The sequence below is a fragment of the Halictus rubicundus genome, chromosome 3 (assembly GCF_050948215.1).
Source record: "Halictus rubicundus isolate RS-2024b chromosome 3, iyHalRubi1_principal, whole genome shotgun sequence".
Lineage (NCBI taxonomy): Eukaryota > Metazoa > Arthropoda > Insecta > Hymenoptera > Halictidae > Halictus > Halictus rubicundus.
This window is the reverse complement of record NC_135151.1, coordinates 16,198,888-16,217,276: the sequence shown is the minus strand read 5'-3', so window position 1 is coordinate 16,217,276 and position 18,389 is coordinate 16,198,888. Positions and strand designations below refer to the sequence as shown.

Here is an 18,389-nt window from a genome sequence, read left to right as displayed (position 1 = left end):
GCTTGTCTTCCACGAAATCTCTTCCGGGTATGGAGATGGAGCATCGGAACCAGTGGCGTGGCTCGCAACGGTCACGATTCCACGAAGTTAATGTGTATACAGGGTGGAGCGCGTGAACAGGAACACTCAAGTGTCCAGCCTGGTTACGGTTCTGCGACAAATGCTGTTTCAAATGCGCTCAACTACTCGAAGAAGTAGTCCACAACGAGCCACGAAAGTGTTTCGCATCGTCGCTATCGAATCGATCGTCTAGCACGCTTTAACACGTTCAACGCCGACTCGGCGGCCACAGAAGCTCGGTTAAATCAAACCAATCTATTTCGTCGAACTGTTAATTACTTTTTCAATCGCGAAGAAGAACAGGGAATGCAGAAGGCGAAGAAAAGAGACCGAAGAAAAGCTTTCTTTCCGTCTTTCTGCAGTTTTCTGTACAAATATGGAAAAAATATATTTGCACTCCAAGTTCCACGATAGTTTTATTCCAGTAGTCGAATAAAAGAGGCGTGGTTATACATGTGAAGTTTAAGAGGTGTGCGCTAATGTCGACAATACTGAAAAACCGTCTGGGAGTATAGTTTCCATAATTCTAAAATGAAGTTCTATTTTTGTTCGTCAAATTAACTCGAAAACCATTTGGAACACGAACACTGTTAACACCTTCCGTCCGTAACAGTTCTGTAACAGCAAGTAGGCTATTCTACGAGCAAGACCTCCCAGCCTAAGCGCCGAGTTGTTGCAACGCGATGTTGAGGACTCGAGTGTACTCTTGCGACTCGAGTTTTCTCCACGCTGCTAAAAATTGCAGCTCCTGGCGCTGGCGGAAAACCGGCAAACACCGGCAAGTTTCGATTACTGCTGGTGCGAGCATAAGTTCGCGGATTGATTCGTATTATCGCGATGTAATTTGTGGGTCAATGGGATGGAATGAATGGAATTGTACAGCTGAAAGGTTTGTCGATTCGATGCAGAAACAGGCAAACAAGCCGAGGAAAGAGGGTAGAACGCGCTCCTCCGAGATTCCGAGCTAACGGTTCACTTTTTCGAGAACTTCCGGTCTGTTTCGCTGTCTATCTAAAGTTCAGATTGCTATATCTCTGCCATCTCCTTGTTCTAACGCAATTAGCCCTGCCGCCACTGGGAACGATTATTGTACTCGTTTCCCTCCTCGTGGGGAATTAGGTCTGTTACATGCCGGACGTTTCAGATTGTCCAATGATATAGCGCGCAGCTTTCTTCTTATCTCCGCCGGGATTAACTTTTTACCGTTTAATTAATTGAGGAGTTCATTACGCCGGCTTGATAAGGTAAACACTCCGTAAGATCATTGTCGAAAAGACATTTACTCTTGGAACAGCCCCCTTCGTGAAACTAAATAACTGTGGATCCTTGCCGTTCGCATTGTTTCGTCATAGATATCTCGGGTCACATCTAATCGTAACTGGCGTATGCGAATAAACTTGGTTAAAAATCTAACAGTTTCGAGGAGAAGAATGCGCCGCTTCCTCGATCTGCATGTGCCGTTACGTTCCTAAGTGCCGAAGTAGTTTAAACAGTAGAAATAAAACCGAGGAAATGTGTATTAAATCAATGTACAGTAATGTCTCGATATATGCGTAAACCGGTACCGAGATGTTAATTATATCGCGTACACACAGTATTCTTTCGTCCGTTAGGCGAGTAAACAATACACACTTATTTCCAATGATTTCTTTATGAAACTATTACTAAGATATTTGTGCTAATATTGAAATAGTAACTGTACAAACTCGCAGATAAATACGTTTTTATTACACGACTATATCCTCTTTGAAGAAATTCGCTCCCAACAAATGCAACGTATTTGAAGAGTTGCCTGAACAGCAAACAGCGGTCCAGAGTCTTCAGAATCCCTTATCTTTCCTCTTTAATTACCCCGGCCGGTTCTAACACAAAAGAGAATTTTTCAGAGTGACGAGGTGGAGGGGGGAAGGGGAGGAGCCGAGAACAGTCGATCTTGAAAAGCTCGTCGCGCGTCCTGTATTTGTTTAAGCGAACGAGTGGTCCCTTTGTCGAAGCGAGATTCTCGCAGGCCATTTTGGGGAAAGAAAGACCAGAACCCCGGGAGACCAAACACGGGCGAGCCAGCGAGCCGTGTAAATCTACCTGAGCGTACGATTGTGAAAAGCAGGCGAATCGTTTCGAGTCGGGCGCGTTCGACAAAGGAGAGCCAGTCAAGCTCTCGTAGGAAATGCGATAAATATTTAAAGGGAAAGGCCGTAATGCACCGGATTCTCCCATAATCGCTTCACCGCGATCTCACGAGGCACTTTCCTATGATCGTTGCGGCCACATAATAATATCAGCGCGCGAACGATTCGCGCCACGGCTCTGAAAAGAACCCCCTGCTTTTCAGACTCCGACGACGACTTCTCGGATCCGCGCTTTCTCACAGAATCATAAGCGGACGCATGCAACTTCTCTCTCGTCGAATGGAACAAATTAGATCCGACATGATCTGCAACGAGTCATAGAATTCAATCCGCATGCAAACTCGCGCCGATGTTCGTACTGATATCGATTTTCCCAGCATAAATATTCTATGTATGAGATTGCGGGTTTTCATGCAAAATAAAAATTGTCTGCGTTAATTCAAAGATCGGGAGATGAGCAGGTGGCGTCGTGCAACCAATACTCAGTTAACTGGATATTATAAATTGGTTCATGAAAGGAAAATAGACGTAAAAAATGCACTCCGATAATAATCTAACAATAAGTCTTGTGAAGGATAGAATACTTTATTCATGCATTGCAAGATGCAATTCTTTCTCCTTGAAATAATTTTAATGAGTTGCAAACAATGTAACAGTGTCTTTGAATTCTTGGAATGTCATTACTGTTTCTTGTAATAGAAATATGATCGACTCTTGTGGAGAAGTAAATGTAAAATAACTTTTATACATAATCTAAACTTATAAACCATGAGACACTTTGAAATTTCATGCACCATTGCGATTTTTAATGAAAAGTTTAATTGTAAGAAACGGAAGTTCAATTACGGTATATCTCCACTTTTAATAATTCTATCCTAAAAGTCTTCTGATATGTCTTTACAGTTTTGTATTTGACTTACTTATTTTGATCGTAAACATAAAATCTACAGTCCAGTGATGAAATTATCAGAGCTACAACACGGAAGCTACATTTCTTATTAACGAGTAATATTACCCGCAGCGTTGTTAAATGTATATTCGGAATGCACAGGCATCTGTGATCCATAAAAGAATAATAAGAATTCAGTGTAGCATGGGTTTCGTTTAACGATCTACTGTTTAAATAAAAAAATCGTTGATTTACGCAGGTACCTCCAAAAATTCGATTACCCGCTCCATACAAGAGCAGAAATCAATTACGTTACTAATATTTTCGTGTAATGATCTAATTGTGGGAGCACCGTTATTCATCGCTCTATTCGAGCCTTACTATGTTGTATGAATATTAGCACCTATCAGTGAAAGGCTGTCATTCAGTAAGCTGATGAAAGACCACAGATACCCATTAATTATTTAATGATAGGAACCAATTATTTCGTAAGGATTCTTATACGGAAAGGATCTTTATATAATAAGGCTTACGTACTAAGAACTACTGAGTTACGATACGAGAAATTACTTGTTTAATGAGAAAACGGATAGCGGAGGCGGGAGGGGGAGAATGTTCCATGCAAACGTCGATATTAACTGTGAAAGTAAATGTTCGTTGGCAAATGGCGGCAACGAGACGGTAGAAATGAGACGCGCATAATATGTATATCCTTTAAGAAACATTTTTCAAATAATTCTTACATCTCTATTTATTTACAAGTTTGCTACCAGACAAATTACACGTACCAACGATACGCTTTAGAATACGCATTGAGTTACGGCCTGCTCTAATTGCGCTCAAGCCCAACAAAGCATGCACTTCTCTGGAAGCCGGGAGAATAAATAAATATTTTGTTATTAAACTGAAAAACCCGACGAGAAGGAATAGTTGTTTTCTTCTTATTCCAGTGAATGCCAAAAAAAAACATAAAGGGGAATACAGTGAATTCTCGGTGTATGTAAACAACGCGGGTCTTGCCAGCGTCGTGTATCGTCCAGGAGCATACCCGAGCCGTATTATGTTTACAGTCCGAGGCGTCCGAGGCCTCTCATGCTTCGTGACCCCTCACGGGGTATACCGTGACCCCCCGCGGTAGTGGTGATAATTCCGCGACGTTTATCATCCAGGCCTTGACAGGATATATAGAAAAATCACTGTAATTCTCAACTTTCAATTAGGTAGTATTCTTTCTCTACACCAGAAGATTCTCTTGTCCTGGGCATATACAGATCGGCGGGCACGAAGCCACGCCCCTACGGGCAAGGCTGCATGTACTTGTCACACGGCCTGTCCTACGGCCTACCCCCACTCCGCTAAGTCACTTGCCAGATCAAGACTTGTGCCCCCTTCTAACCTCCCCTTCGACCGCGCTATTCCACACGCACCGGTACTGGCAGAGAGAGGGTAACTTTTTCCCCTCGATTCGTGCTCCCTCCCCTCATCCCGCGACACTGCCACGGGCAACGGCGGGCGCCCTTGCCCGCCAATAGGCACGTTGAGCAGCTCTGCTCTACACTCTACAGCCACGCTGCTCGAGAATGATGAATAAATATGTGTAGCGGTCAATGGACTCGATTCGACGATGAGCACTAGTTTTACCTTTGTTTCGCTTCTTCTCGTTGATTCACCCCCATTTCTAATTTATTGGAACTCAAAGCTAATATTTCCAGGAGCTACTGAAACGTTTAGTTCCATTCAGAGATGAGAGAAAAGTAGTCTGGTCAATAATTAACGTTAGACTGGGAATTTTATATATTCATGACGAAATAGAAAATAGCAGGAGACTAGAAAGAATTTAAGACTATTAATATCTTAAAATTATTGGAAAAAGAATGTTATTTGGCATAAAGATCCGCAGTCTGATGATATCATTTATCTCCATAATTCATTTTGAACAGAAGATCGTGTGATTCGCTTTCTTCACATAAAAACATTTATGCGATTTCATCATCAATTGAACAGTGTTCCCTGTAAGAGATTTCCAACGTTTGACCGGAAATGTCTAAAGAGGCCGACGCAGCGAAGTTACAGAGCAAGAGTAGCATAAATATTGAGGACTCTATCGTGCAGCATAAGATTATCGATTTCAGAGCACCGTTGCGTTGCTCAGAGTCTCGAGTAGTACAGCAATGCGGGGTTTTCGGTTCTATACGGTTTTTGCCGGCAATTATCGCATGTACGGCGAATTATGGCAGGGTTAATGGCTGATTTTAATTTGTAATGGGCTGAATAGGTTCGCACTGGAGAAGCGTACGAGCGAATCGCGTAATTCGCGCGCCGGAGATTCCCAGGTCGCCGGCTGCGAGGAGCCCGTGGAATCTCGGCTTTCTAGATCTCCGCCTTGCTAGCCGTGTAAGTGCCGCTTTTTATTGCCGACACGGTACCACGATTATTGTGCTGCCGCTTTCAGGCGGCCAATTATACAATAACGAGAAGCAAACGCAGCGCGGCTCGATTTCATTGCCGACTATGACCCGCTTCTTTCTTCCAACCCCTTTCGTGCGCAGTGGGGCGTTCGTCTCGAAAAGCTGGCCGAGAGCCGAAATTTTTATTCTGTCCAAAATTTCCAGACTTTTCTCGTGTTCCGGGATACATATGCAAACAATCTACAGTAATTTCTTGTCAGAAACAGTAGCATTTGGTGACAAACGGATACTCGAAAAGTACACCATTCTCGTGATGAAAAATGTCGAGAAACTGATAGTAATAAAATCTTTTTATGAAAAGCGTAATTCTGATTACCGGAGGTTAGTCTCTCCGCGAATCGGAGAAACCGTTTGGCTATTGTTGCCGTGATAGAAACTCGGAAGTGCGTGTGGATAATCGAGAAAGTATCTAAATAAATGAAGATCTAATATTCTCTTAGGATGGCCTAGAAAATATTGAATACCTTTATACACTTTCTTCTCTAATAACTCATTTTATACATCAGACACTATCTTGCGTATTAGAGTTCTCACAGTGTAATGACTCGAAGTTTCGAATACATACACCACACCACCTGGTACATACATACATACTCGGCAGGCTTGAAAAAGCTATTGTGACTTTTCTTTTCATGCATGCCAATGAACTTCGACTCTCGAAAAACCCACAATTGATTTAGCATTATACGAAGATTTCAATCTGGAGTTATACATAGAATCTGAGGTCCAATTGTAACAGTAAATATTATATATGCAGCAAAACTTAACAATTCAGTGGAGGTAAAAAGAATAAAAGAAATATGTTGTTATGACTGTGTTCTAGTCAAATTTATTACAATCGTATCTGCTGCGAGAAAAATTTTCTTGTGAAATAATTATCCGTAAATTGTTTATATTTGATCGTAATATATTAACAATTAATTTACTAACAAAGAACAAACTTACAGCCTATAAACCGTACGATTTTCAGTATTATTAGGCAGGTCTGAAGGGTTAAAGAATCCGATTATGTAACGTCTTTCCGCAACCGAAAGCATCAATCTTCGCATATAAACGCCGATTACTGTCTGCAGCCATTAAGATTGTTTTTTTACGGCTAAAACGCCCTATTCGTCATAACTTTACCACGGAAGGATTCCCCCGGCATTTCAAGAACGTTATTATTCAAATAAATGCATACTCCGCAACGCATCGGTGCCGTCGACCGAACATTGAAAGAGAAACGTGTCGTAGGTAATCGCCCCGGCGATTAGAACGTTTGCTCGCGGGTACTATTAACCCGGGGCATTCTTAAAGCCGTATCCTTGCTGGCTTGGCCTTGCCGGAAGCCTTGCGGTTCGAAAAGCCGCTGAGAAAAACCGCGCTGCTCGAAAATCTTCTAACCCAAACCGCACAGCACGTTCCTACTGAAACTGAAAGTGTGGGTAGATCCCGCTAATGGTTTCGGATTAACTGATTCGGCTGAGAAATTGGGAGAAGAAGAATTCCCTTCGGCTGGACGAGTCAAGACTTTGATGCATTCACGAATCCGAGCTCATTTAACGCTAGGTTTACGGAGAACTAAAAGTGAATATTTTACCTTACTTTATAAAAATGAGAAGAATGTGTCTATTCCAGTTTTTTAGCCATTTTTTAGATAATATATACCTAATGAAATCAATTTGTTGAGTAATTCCACGTAGGTGGATATTTACAATCTCAATAATCGTAAATTAAAAATATTAGAATCCGTCATTTTGACGGGTCTCGTAAACCTAGTGTTAAATACTAGGTTATTACACTCCCGGGTGTTTTACACCGGACACATGTGTTTCCTAAAATATGTAAGACTTACAATATTTTTGTAACATCAGAGCCACAGTATAGAAACCATGTTTCTTATTTTACACAAATTTATGCATGCCATAAACGCATAAAAATCCACAGTTAGGGAATGACCAGATGTATCCCCAATTTATAAGCATTAATCAAATCAAACAATGATGAAGATTCAGTGTAGGAACTGTTACAATGTAACTCATTAATACACTGCCGATTTTATGCATTTATCGCAAAAATGATCGAACCCGAAACAGTACAGAAGACTTAATAAAGTATTTAAGAAGGCTTAAGAACAGTACTTAAACAACACTACTAGTACTTAAAGAATTTGAAGATGTATTATTTCGAACTCCTTAAAATTATTCAAAAAGGAAATAAATGTCTATGTAGCTTCTGTGTCTTGCAATTACTGTAGACAATTTTTCTTGTGCATAAAAGTCGGCAGTCTACTCATTAATCTTTGTAAGTGACTCTAATTATTTGATCATACACAGTAACAGCGGTAAACGTGTAAATTCCGAAACCTGGTAATTACGCACAGCGGGCTCTATTAACATCGCGGTTCCGGATCGTAAAAACTGTCCCATAATTTCGGGCGAATCGATGTCGAGGAAACGACCGATTCCCGGCTCGAAATGCTTTCTACCGGGCGTCGTTTACGTAACCAATTTTTAATGATACACGGCACGTGCATTACACCGGCGGATCCGCAACCCGTAAAAACAGCACCGGCAGGGTCTAATTAAAGCATCCGGAAACGGATCGCCCTGCCCGTCCGTCGAATCAAAGCCACGCAGCAAGTGGTAGACATTACGCTTGCATCTCGTTCGCAGTTCATGCACGCGCCTTGTATCCTACACGTGTTCACACGAGGCACCGCGCATAATCAGCGCGCGAACCGAGTATGAATCCGGAGGGGGGGGGGGTAGGAGGCGGATTGGCAACGTGAAAGTGAAATCGTCAGGAAACGGGCGAACAAAAAAACGGAACAGACGCCAAAAAGAAAAGCGAGCGGAGGTGAAAAACAAATTAACAGGTTTTCTCACAGATCTCGAATACCGGGAGCGCAAGCCGTCGACTTGGAGAGCATTATCGTTCGCCTATAGGAAATTGATTCGCCGTAAAGCAATGAAATCGGTAACAGCAATTCTTACTGAGAGGCTGTAAGGAGGTCAAAAAAGGGCCCCCAAAACAAATTGAATTTGCAATAGGCTATTCGATAGCTTGTCCAGAGAAAATATTTTGTGCCGATTTTCGACCCTATATGTCGACATGGGAGGTAGTAATGGGGCGACAAAGAAAATCAGATTTTTCCGTAATTTCTCTTATCCTCTTCAACTGGAAATTCTGAGAAAAATCAGACATATTTTGGCTATTAGAATGTACATCTATGAATTTTTTCAGAATTTCTAGCTACGAAACCAAATTTTAAATAATAAAAGAAGTTTTGAAATGCCGATTTCTTGTAGAAGTTATCAGATACTCAGTTTATAATTTTACAGTTTTAGCACCTCGTTACGGTTGTTAACATATAATTTTTTCAGATTTTTCAAAGTGGGGGCACACAGTTGAGACAATCAAAACATACATATAAAATCGTGAGCTTCCTGAGATTTTTGGGACTCGAAACGATCTTTTCGGAAATGACTTTTCGAAGAGAAAGGTTTCACTGGCTCACTATAAATTGCAGGTGCGCATAACAAAGAGGGAGAGCGAACATCGATGCTTTTCGAGATAATCGATCGCTCAGCAGCGACGGCATCTCTCGTCGACGGTTCATGACGCCGCGAATCGCGTAATCGACTGTGAAGAATGGCTGGTGACAAATCAATTATCGCTCAATTTGCACGGTTCTGCCTGCTCGAGGCGTTCCACGCGTTTCCACGGAATTGTCTCACGTAACCGATAATTATATCCGGATACGAAGTGGCAGACCCGCTGCGAAGAAAGCACGGTCGGTTTCCGGTATGAACGACATTGCACCGTAGACATAAACAGCGCGGAGACCTAGCGACGATTAGTATATGCACGTGCTTCTTTGCCTTTCGCGCGTGAACGATTATTTCACGGAATCCCCTTCTGCGGTGACTAAGCAACCCGAACGATAACCGTTCACTTTGAATGCATGTTTCCAATTGAACTTCGTGAGCTCATTGCGAGTCTGAAATTTTCCCATTCTTGGAAACGTTTGAAGGGGGAAGGAGTGCTTGAAGGGGAATTCTCGTGTAAATATTTTAACTTTTTTGTTCTAAAGAACTACAGTGATTTCTCTATATATTTCGCCTAGATGATAAACATCGCAGAATTCTCTCCACTGCCGCGGGGTATACCCCCTGAGGGGTCACGAAGCTCGAGAGGCCTAAGACGCCGAGGAGTGTAAACATAACACGGCTCGGGTATGTCTCCTGGACAACACACGACGCTGGCAAGACCCGTGTTGTTGACATATTCCGAGAATTCACTGCATTAGATATAGAACTCTGTAGCACTTGTATCAATCATTAGATACTTAAAGGTAAACAAAATTTTTGAAGTTAGATAGTTTGTGGTTGAAACAAGTTTCGCGCTTTTCACACTAAACCTATCACGGCCGGTCAAATTGACCTTTTCAAACTTCTGCGTACAATTTCGTACATAAAACATTATCACATCGCTATTTGTCTTAACGACTTTTCTTGAAGTATGTATACAATTCATTTTTCAGTATTTATTTCTCGTTTTATTTTTTTTCCCCAAGAAATATATGTATCTTGTCCAACCTACCGGCGCCGGTCAATTTGACCGCACGAGATAATGTGGTATTTGCTGTTCTAAACCTAAACAATCAGTATAAAAAAAAAGGCTATTCTTAATGTGGCATGACCAACTCAAAATAAATGAGCCGCCTTATTGAATGAGACGTTCTCATTGATGATCATACTGTTTCATGGCAAATACATCCAAGCCGCAAAGGTGGACGACACAGTAGAATTTTGTAATCGCAGTATTTTTTATATAATTGCAATTACATAAAAATAAATTTCGTCATTTTATGGGAGTTGTTCATCTACTAATTCATTCAGCAGAAAATTGACTACTATCTGCGTTTAATTATATTAACAATAACTTTTTTGAGAACTAGCCATTTTGTGTATATAAGTATGTATGTATACAAGAAGTGTCGGTAGGTTTAGCGTTAATGCAAAAATTATTCTGAAATGCATTCTTCAAAATAATTTCGATCACTTTCTACGCATTTCATTTCATTAATTAAGTCTCTAGATTAGACTCTGAACTTTGTTATCCGAGTTCAGATCTGTTGAGCAACGGAAAACATCGATTGTTGCTTTTCTCGGGAATTTCAGGAGGCCAAGGGCTCGAGGAGTACAGTACATTGTTCTTTCCCCTAATAGGATCTTGTAATCCTACTAACGATGTGTCTAGTACATTACAAAAACTATTACCAAACTGTATCTTCATGCAGATTCGGTTCTCATAAATTATTTTCTAGAAACCAGAACGAGGAAAAGATTTATTCCACAAAGCGAAAAGATCGTTCTCGATAAAAAATAAAATTACATTACAACCGTGTGTTCGTTGCTGCGAACGTTTCCTTGTGCTTTACAAAATTACACAATATTATAAATTGCTACAGAAAAATCTGTAACCAGGTCATTGGCAAGTAAGAAGAGAAAACACTAAAGCAATGTAACAGTCGTAAAATCCGCGAATAATCTGAAGCCAGGCTGAAGGAACGCGCGACTGCAAAGCAATAATACATTTAAAATGAGATGAAAGTGTCCAACGTTTCCACTCGAGCAACAATATCTATCCTTGAGTTCTGCGAAAACGACAAAACGTTTTATTCCTGGCATATTAGCCTACATCTGGACGTTTCTTCGGGGGACGGGAAAAAAAGTGAAGTGAACATCCTGTATTTGCATAATTATGATTTCAGCGTGGCGCACGCTCGGAAACCGCAGTTTTCTAAAAAGATCCGACTCTGTTTAGATAACTTTCGACAGATACTTTCCGGAGAAGAGGCTCGCGGCGAGAGCTGGAAGCCACACGGAATCGATACGCGAGTGCAACAACACCGGATCGGTAGGAAAGCATAAAAAGCAAATCTCTTCGTAACGACATCAATTTTTCCGGACTCGCGTGCCCAGAGAAATTCTCTCTCTCTCTCTCTCTCTCTCTCTCTCTCTCTCTCTCTCCCCTCTCTCTCCACGGGATCGTGCTCGGTTCGAGTAAACGTCGGCGACGCGACGCGACGTGACCGTTTGCAACGGGTTTTCTCGAATCCTCGACGACGGACAGAAACCCACGAAAGCGTGGAAACAAGTCACTTAGGCAACCTAACGTCAAAGACAATACCCGGCACCACGCTCTGCCTAGCCGCGTACCCGGTTCTTCGTCTCCTATCTTTCCGCGTTGTGCCTGTCGCCTTATTTTTGACCTCGGCGCGAGGAACCGGCTCCGCGCGCGCGCGCTTATGCTCTTCCTTTGTCTTCGATTATAATACTAACACCGCGGCGCTGACTCTGACCTCGGCGAATCGATTCTGATCATTCTTTTTCTGCAATATCGAATTTTTAGATTTTTACTTTTAGCATGCTGGTCTTTATAGGGTCAATATAGGGCGACCTGTCCTGTGAATGAACATTGTTTTTATTAAATGAAAAAATTATATTTGTGATACCCTCTCCATGTCGGGATTTATACAGTAATTCTATCGTAAGTTGATTGAAGAGATCCTCTTCTTTTTATAATATTTATTATAATGCTCAGAATTTCTGATGCATTCTTTCATTTTTTTTTGCTCCTACAATAGCCCACGAGGAGAGCTGAAGTACTAATGATCATAACAGCTGTCCGTCCCACTCCTGATATGTGGGTTACAGGAGTGTGGTGGACATCTATTGTTCCTATCGGTCTACGTCAGGTCCATTCTCTCAAAAAATAGACCGCACTTGTGCATATCAAAACAATACACGGTGTTGTAAAATGGAACGAAATTGCACAAGAAACTGTCTGTTTATTTAGCAAGATAATGTTCCTTCTAACGTAGGCAACTTCTACGTTTCTGAGGAAAGACATCATTAGTTGCTTTGGCGGAAGGAGTGCTGATAGGATTAAGCAATCGGTACTGGTAACTTAGTTGCGCCTTTAATTAACGCTTCCTACAGATTTCTTATTGAATGCACATGCTTTTGTAACATCTTCAGTGGCTCCAGCACACTCTTCAACAATTGTATTGCAACGTAATGCTCCCGTGTAGGCTGTTACGCGGAGACATTCGTCTGGCTACTCCAAATGCATTACCCTGACACGCACAAAGAATAAACGTGTCCATTGTCAGTCACTGTTCCATCAGATATTGAAGGTAGATTTGTTCTGATCACACGATTTTAATTACCCAGTTTATTCTTAATTGACTTCTCGTTCTTCGTTCGTGTTACACCTAGCATACAGGGTGTCTCAAAAATGTTGCTCTCGAAGTCATTTGAAGTAACTTATTCCTTTGCGAAAATATTCTCCGCGGCTTTATTAAGGAGTTATTAACGAAAAACACGGACCAATCAGAGCGCAGCTATAGCAGAGGGGTCCCGGCTCGGCGACAGCTCCCTCTGAGCGTGGCGTTGGCATTGGCTGAGTCAGAATACGCCTGCTGTAGCCGCGCTCTGATTGGTCCGTGTTTTTGGTTAATAACTCCTTAACAAAGCCGCGGAGAACATTTTCGCAAAGGAAAAAGTTACTTCATATGACCCCGGGAATCACCTCCTTCAAGTACAACATTTTTGGGACACACTATATACAATGAACAAATCTCCATATCTCAGTCTGGGAACAAAATTGTTCTGGGTACACGAGTTTAGTTATCCTGCTTATTCGTAACTTAATTTATTGAAGTGAAACATCAAGCTTCGAATAACTCCTTTCATCGGTGCAATAATAATTCTGAGCATCACCACCGTACGAGTCCCTGTCCAATTTCGCGTTGCGCAGAAGACAAAATAAATTTATGTTCATAAAGATTCGGATAGTAACAAGCAGAAAGTGTCAAGCTCGGACGAAAAATTATGAGAACGACAACAAGACGTCAATAGCGTTATCAGCGTTGACGCCGAAGAAACGTGTTCGTTTAACATACTACATACTTCAATGTCGTCGCGGCCCCATTACGTTTCGTAGATAATAAGGAATGTGTATCGGTGTCGCGATCGCGATTCTTCGGTTGCAACACACTCGTAAAATGTGCATTGGAAATTCACAACGATGCCCCGTGGCCCGATTCCGGCGAAATTCGCGGAGAAATGTTTTGTGTTCGCTAGTTCGCCTGACTTTCATTCTTCTTTTTCTTTTCTTCTTTTCTCGGTATCGTATTCACTCCCCGGATGCGCAACATAAACACTCCCGGTTCGGCCAGCGGGATTCGCACACGCAATGCGAATCGTACCGATTGCTAATGAATAGCCTACCTTTCTGTGGGGACACACGAGAGCGTAATCATGACCGTTCCGATTCGACGATACTTGGAAGTGTTTCTTAAAAGTAAGAAACGGCGATCGAGCTGTTGCGGTTATTGTGTCGGGTTGTAAAATCATCGCGTTTATGGCTCCAATTCTCCGATACTAAACGCGCTGCTGGCTTCGTTTCAACGGAGTTACACAGCTCCGGTTATAGAGATAGAGGAGTCGAAAATGATACGAGTTATACAGGGTGATCGGTAACTGGTGGTACAGCCGAAAGGGGGATGATTCTATGTAAAAGAATAAGTCGAAAATGTAGAATAACATTTTTTGCGCGCTTAGCGTTCGTAAGTAGAATCGGTAGGTCATGGACATCGGTAAGCCAAAATAAATGCCTGTATTCTGATTTTTATAGAATCAATCATGACAGTAGGAATGTTAAAGATATGGATATAGATATTTCTATAACGCTTTTTTTATTTGAATCGGAAACCACTCGACGAATTATGAGGTAGTAAGAAATGAACGTAGTTCTTGAAATAAACGGAAACTTAGAAACTGCACTATTTTCACACCGCCTCGTCTAAAATGTATATCGATTGTTTCAATTTCATAATATGTACTCCATTCGCCTTTTGCCGATATCTGGAACGCCCGATAACACGAACGCCGTTATTTTACTTTAATTTATGTTTACCTTCACCCGCTTCGCTCGCGCAACACATCTAATAATTGTGGAAAGAAACACTCCTCGTAAGACCGAGCACTAAATAATTTACTCGCCACTGGAGAAACTCCGGCTCGCGGTAAGTATAAACAATTCAGGCGCTCGGGTTCGAACGTCTACGTGCTTGGTTGTCACACGGAAGGGACAAGGTTCTCCAAACGAATTTACACGTGACCGACAGCCAAGTATTTAGCTGAGTGCTATCATAGGTCGGTCGGTAGTCTTCGAATCTATTAATACGTTCGATACAGCCGCCTTAATGCGAGCTTTCAGTGTAATGAAACAGTACATACCCGTTCCGCGTGGGAACTCTATAAGCAAACCACGCCCTCCTGATTAATCTAATAAAACCTTTCCTTTACGCAACGGTGGTCGCCATTGTCGGTGTCCAGCATCGATTATTCGCGCGCATCTCTTTCGAACGCCGCCGATTTCAATTAATCGCGAGCCAAAAGCGAGCATGTTATCCCAAACATTTTTACGAAAATAAATCTATCATCGAAGTTGAGGATATCAATCAGAAAATGTGAAGAAAATATTTCTGAGCGTCATTTCTCGATCCAGAAAAAAGAATTGCGATCCCTGCAATTAACCTCCCTCCACTCCCTCCTCCACTCCGACGTCATTAAACAGACTACCTTCGGCTTATCTCTGTTATCAGATATTTCCTCTTATCTAGCGATACGAACGTAGATTGACGGATCTAAATTAGTGCGTCGCACGATTTATGTGATTTACGTTTGCGAAACGAAACGAAACGAAGAAAAAGAGCGATATGAATATTCTGCAGGAAATGAGAGTCGGGAAAATGATGTATCTTTGAAGGAAACTTAATGCGAAGTTCCCTCGTGAATTGTGCTGTCGATACCTGGTTTAAACAATTTTTCGTGATTATGCGCACGGAAATGAATTTGTTATGAATATTTTTCCGCAAGCATAATTTGCGTGAATTTCTTAAAATGCATGCATATCGTGAAGATTGAATATTGATTACGGTAAAACAGTGTTGAGGCTTATGATACGTGGAACAACTATATAATTATGTTTATTAAGGTTGGATTGAAACCTATACGTTAGATTTGATTCGTAATTATGAAGTGAAAGATTCAAACGATTTTCGCGATTAGACAGCTGATACTTATGTAAATTCATGTTTTTCTAGAACAATTTTATGCACACCAAAAATACCTACTTTCTCCATCATATGGAGTCATGTAAGATAAACAAAAAAATATAACAGCGTGTAACTTGTGCTCGTGAACGTATTTGATAAGCGCAGAAAAACATTTCGGGAATCGTATAAAAACTTCGATCAATTCTTATAAAGATAGGTTGTGATATTTCATTCGCGTACACGTATTCACTATGATTTGCTATTACCATTGTTATAGATGAATTCTGAGAAATCAATTGACGTTGCTATACAGCATTGTATTCAATCACCAAGAAATCTGATGCCGTTTTATGATATTCCAAATTATTTAACAAGCAATGCAGGTGTGCTGCTATGTTAGTAATTAATTCTAGATTATCTATTACCCCTATTTTCAAACAGAAAAGGTCATAACCTGTGTTACCCGCTTCTCGAACAAAAGCGAAGTCAAAATATGAGGGCTACTGATAAAAGCTACTCCTGAAGCACATCTATGAATGAAAATTCACCTGTGAATGCCTGTCAGATATAACTAAAAACCAAATTAATATTGTACTAATATTTTTATCAATTAAGGCATTGTTACCGCCACGCCGAACCAAACGTTCTATTAAAATATTGATTAACTGACTCCATATTGAAATAAAACTGAAAACATTTGACTTTTCTCAGTAACAATCAAAATTGTAGTAAAATTATTCAAGTAGAGGAAAGAAAACACGAGAAGTTCCGGTACATCTTGGTACCAAACCGTTCAGACGAACCAACATCATTAGCTCGCGACACTAATTAACGCATTATTGATCCGGGAATATATTCAGACCATTTTAGAAAGTGATACAATTAAAATCACCGTGAGTAGAGTAATTAAATCTGAAAATTGATAAAGCGTTCATTATTTCCATTATATGCAAAATAGCCAGACATAAGCGTTGTTTCCTGCAAAAATTTCCCGATCAATAATACGTTAAACCAACAAACTGTTCATCGTAAACGACAGATGTATTCTGACATTGTCAACTTATCCAAAAACCCTGAACTTTTGATAAAACAAAGTTCAAAGTACTCGCGTAAAAGGTTGGTACCCGCATAATTTCCGTAACACGAAGCCTAGATTATTAAAATGAAAAAGTGGTTTCGAACATACAATTATGATTTAGATATTATATACATCAAAGCTATCGGCTGTATAAATTATAATATTACGTCTGATCTTGTACTAACATTAATTCTTAACCAACTTATCAAATTACACAATTGCTAAAACCCAGATTTTAAAAATACTGTTGAAAGTAAAGAGGAGAATTCTTAACACAATCTTTTTAGTAAAAGTATAAAATAATTTCACTTAAAAATTATGTTTTCATTCTTAACTTTTGCAGTCTACAAAGTAGACACAGTAGTCTGTGCCGACAAGTTGAAAATGGCTACCGGAAAGTTCATGATAAGAAAAATATTCGAACGACTCCAAATATTTGGTACAGTTTTAACATTTGTATTTTTAGAGCGCTAAACTACACCCTTGGGGCTCTAAAGTATGAGAATCACCTCCATCGATCTAGGCCAGTGGTCTTCGAACTACGTTCCACGCAACCAGGTTATAAAATCGAAATTCAAAAGAATTTTCAAAGAAAAAAGGCAATGAAAAAACGTGTAATAAAAAGATACACGCGTTACGAATATGTCCATGTTTCAATCCGGGTAATTTTTAACACGTTCCCTATCAGCATTCGTTTCGTTGCTCACCTTCACGGTTAAACTGTTTCGTTAAATGCAACGTACCTCTTTTATAAATTATTGAAACAAACACATGAAAGTCACGGAATCTCTGAATGTTATGCTGTGTACTATATGTCTACTGTGTATCAGAATATACAGTGGAATATTAACGTATTCAAACTTTATTGTACATGATTATTAATGTATAAGAAAATACTTAAAAATACTAGCAACATCAGTTACATCTGAGAGATGATAATTATAGATAATTCAGTTACGTTGTAATTCAATTGCACAATTGAATTACATTTTATTTCAATTATATAGTAATTCAACTACATCGTAACTGAATTACATAATTCAAACCTTTTAATTACTTCTTTCAACCTCTTATTACCTATTACTTTATTATTCTTTAATTTTTAATGTTAATTTAATTACATCGTAATTCGTAATTGATGTAGTTTAATTGTAAAGTATTTTATAATGTACTCCAATTGCAATTACGAATTACATTGTAATTTAATTGAACGAAGACCTGACTTATAAATTACAATATGATTGAATTACAATGTAATTCAATTACTTTGCAATTATAATTTCTCTAATAATTCAATTGCAAATCTGCACAAGTCTGATCGTAATTCGTAATTAATGTAATTTAATTACAAAGTATTTTATAATGTACTCCAATTGCAATTACGAATTACATTGTAATTTAATTGAACGAAGACCTGACTTATAAATTACAATATGATTCAATTACAATGTAATTCAATTGTAATTCCGCACAACTCTGATCGTAATTCCTAATTAATGTAATTTAATTACAAAGTATTTTGTAATTGTACTCCGTTGCATGAACGAATTACATTGTAATTTAATTGAACGAAGACCTGAATTATAAATTACTGTGAATTCAATGTAAATTACTGTGAAATGTAATTCAATTACTTCGTAATTATAATTCC

The 18,389-nt window shown here is 39.9% G+C and overlaps 1 protein-coding gene across 1 annotated transcript in view; it reads right to left on the bottom strand.

Annotated features, from left to right (window-relative positions):
• LOC143352827 (bicaudal D-related protein homolog) overlaps nucleotides 1–18,389 on the bottom strand; it is a 52,207-nt gene that overhangs the window by 31,506 nt on the left and 2,312 nt on the right. The gene's annotated exons all lie outside the window — the stretch shown is intronic.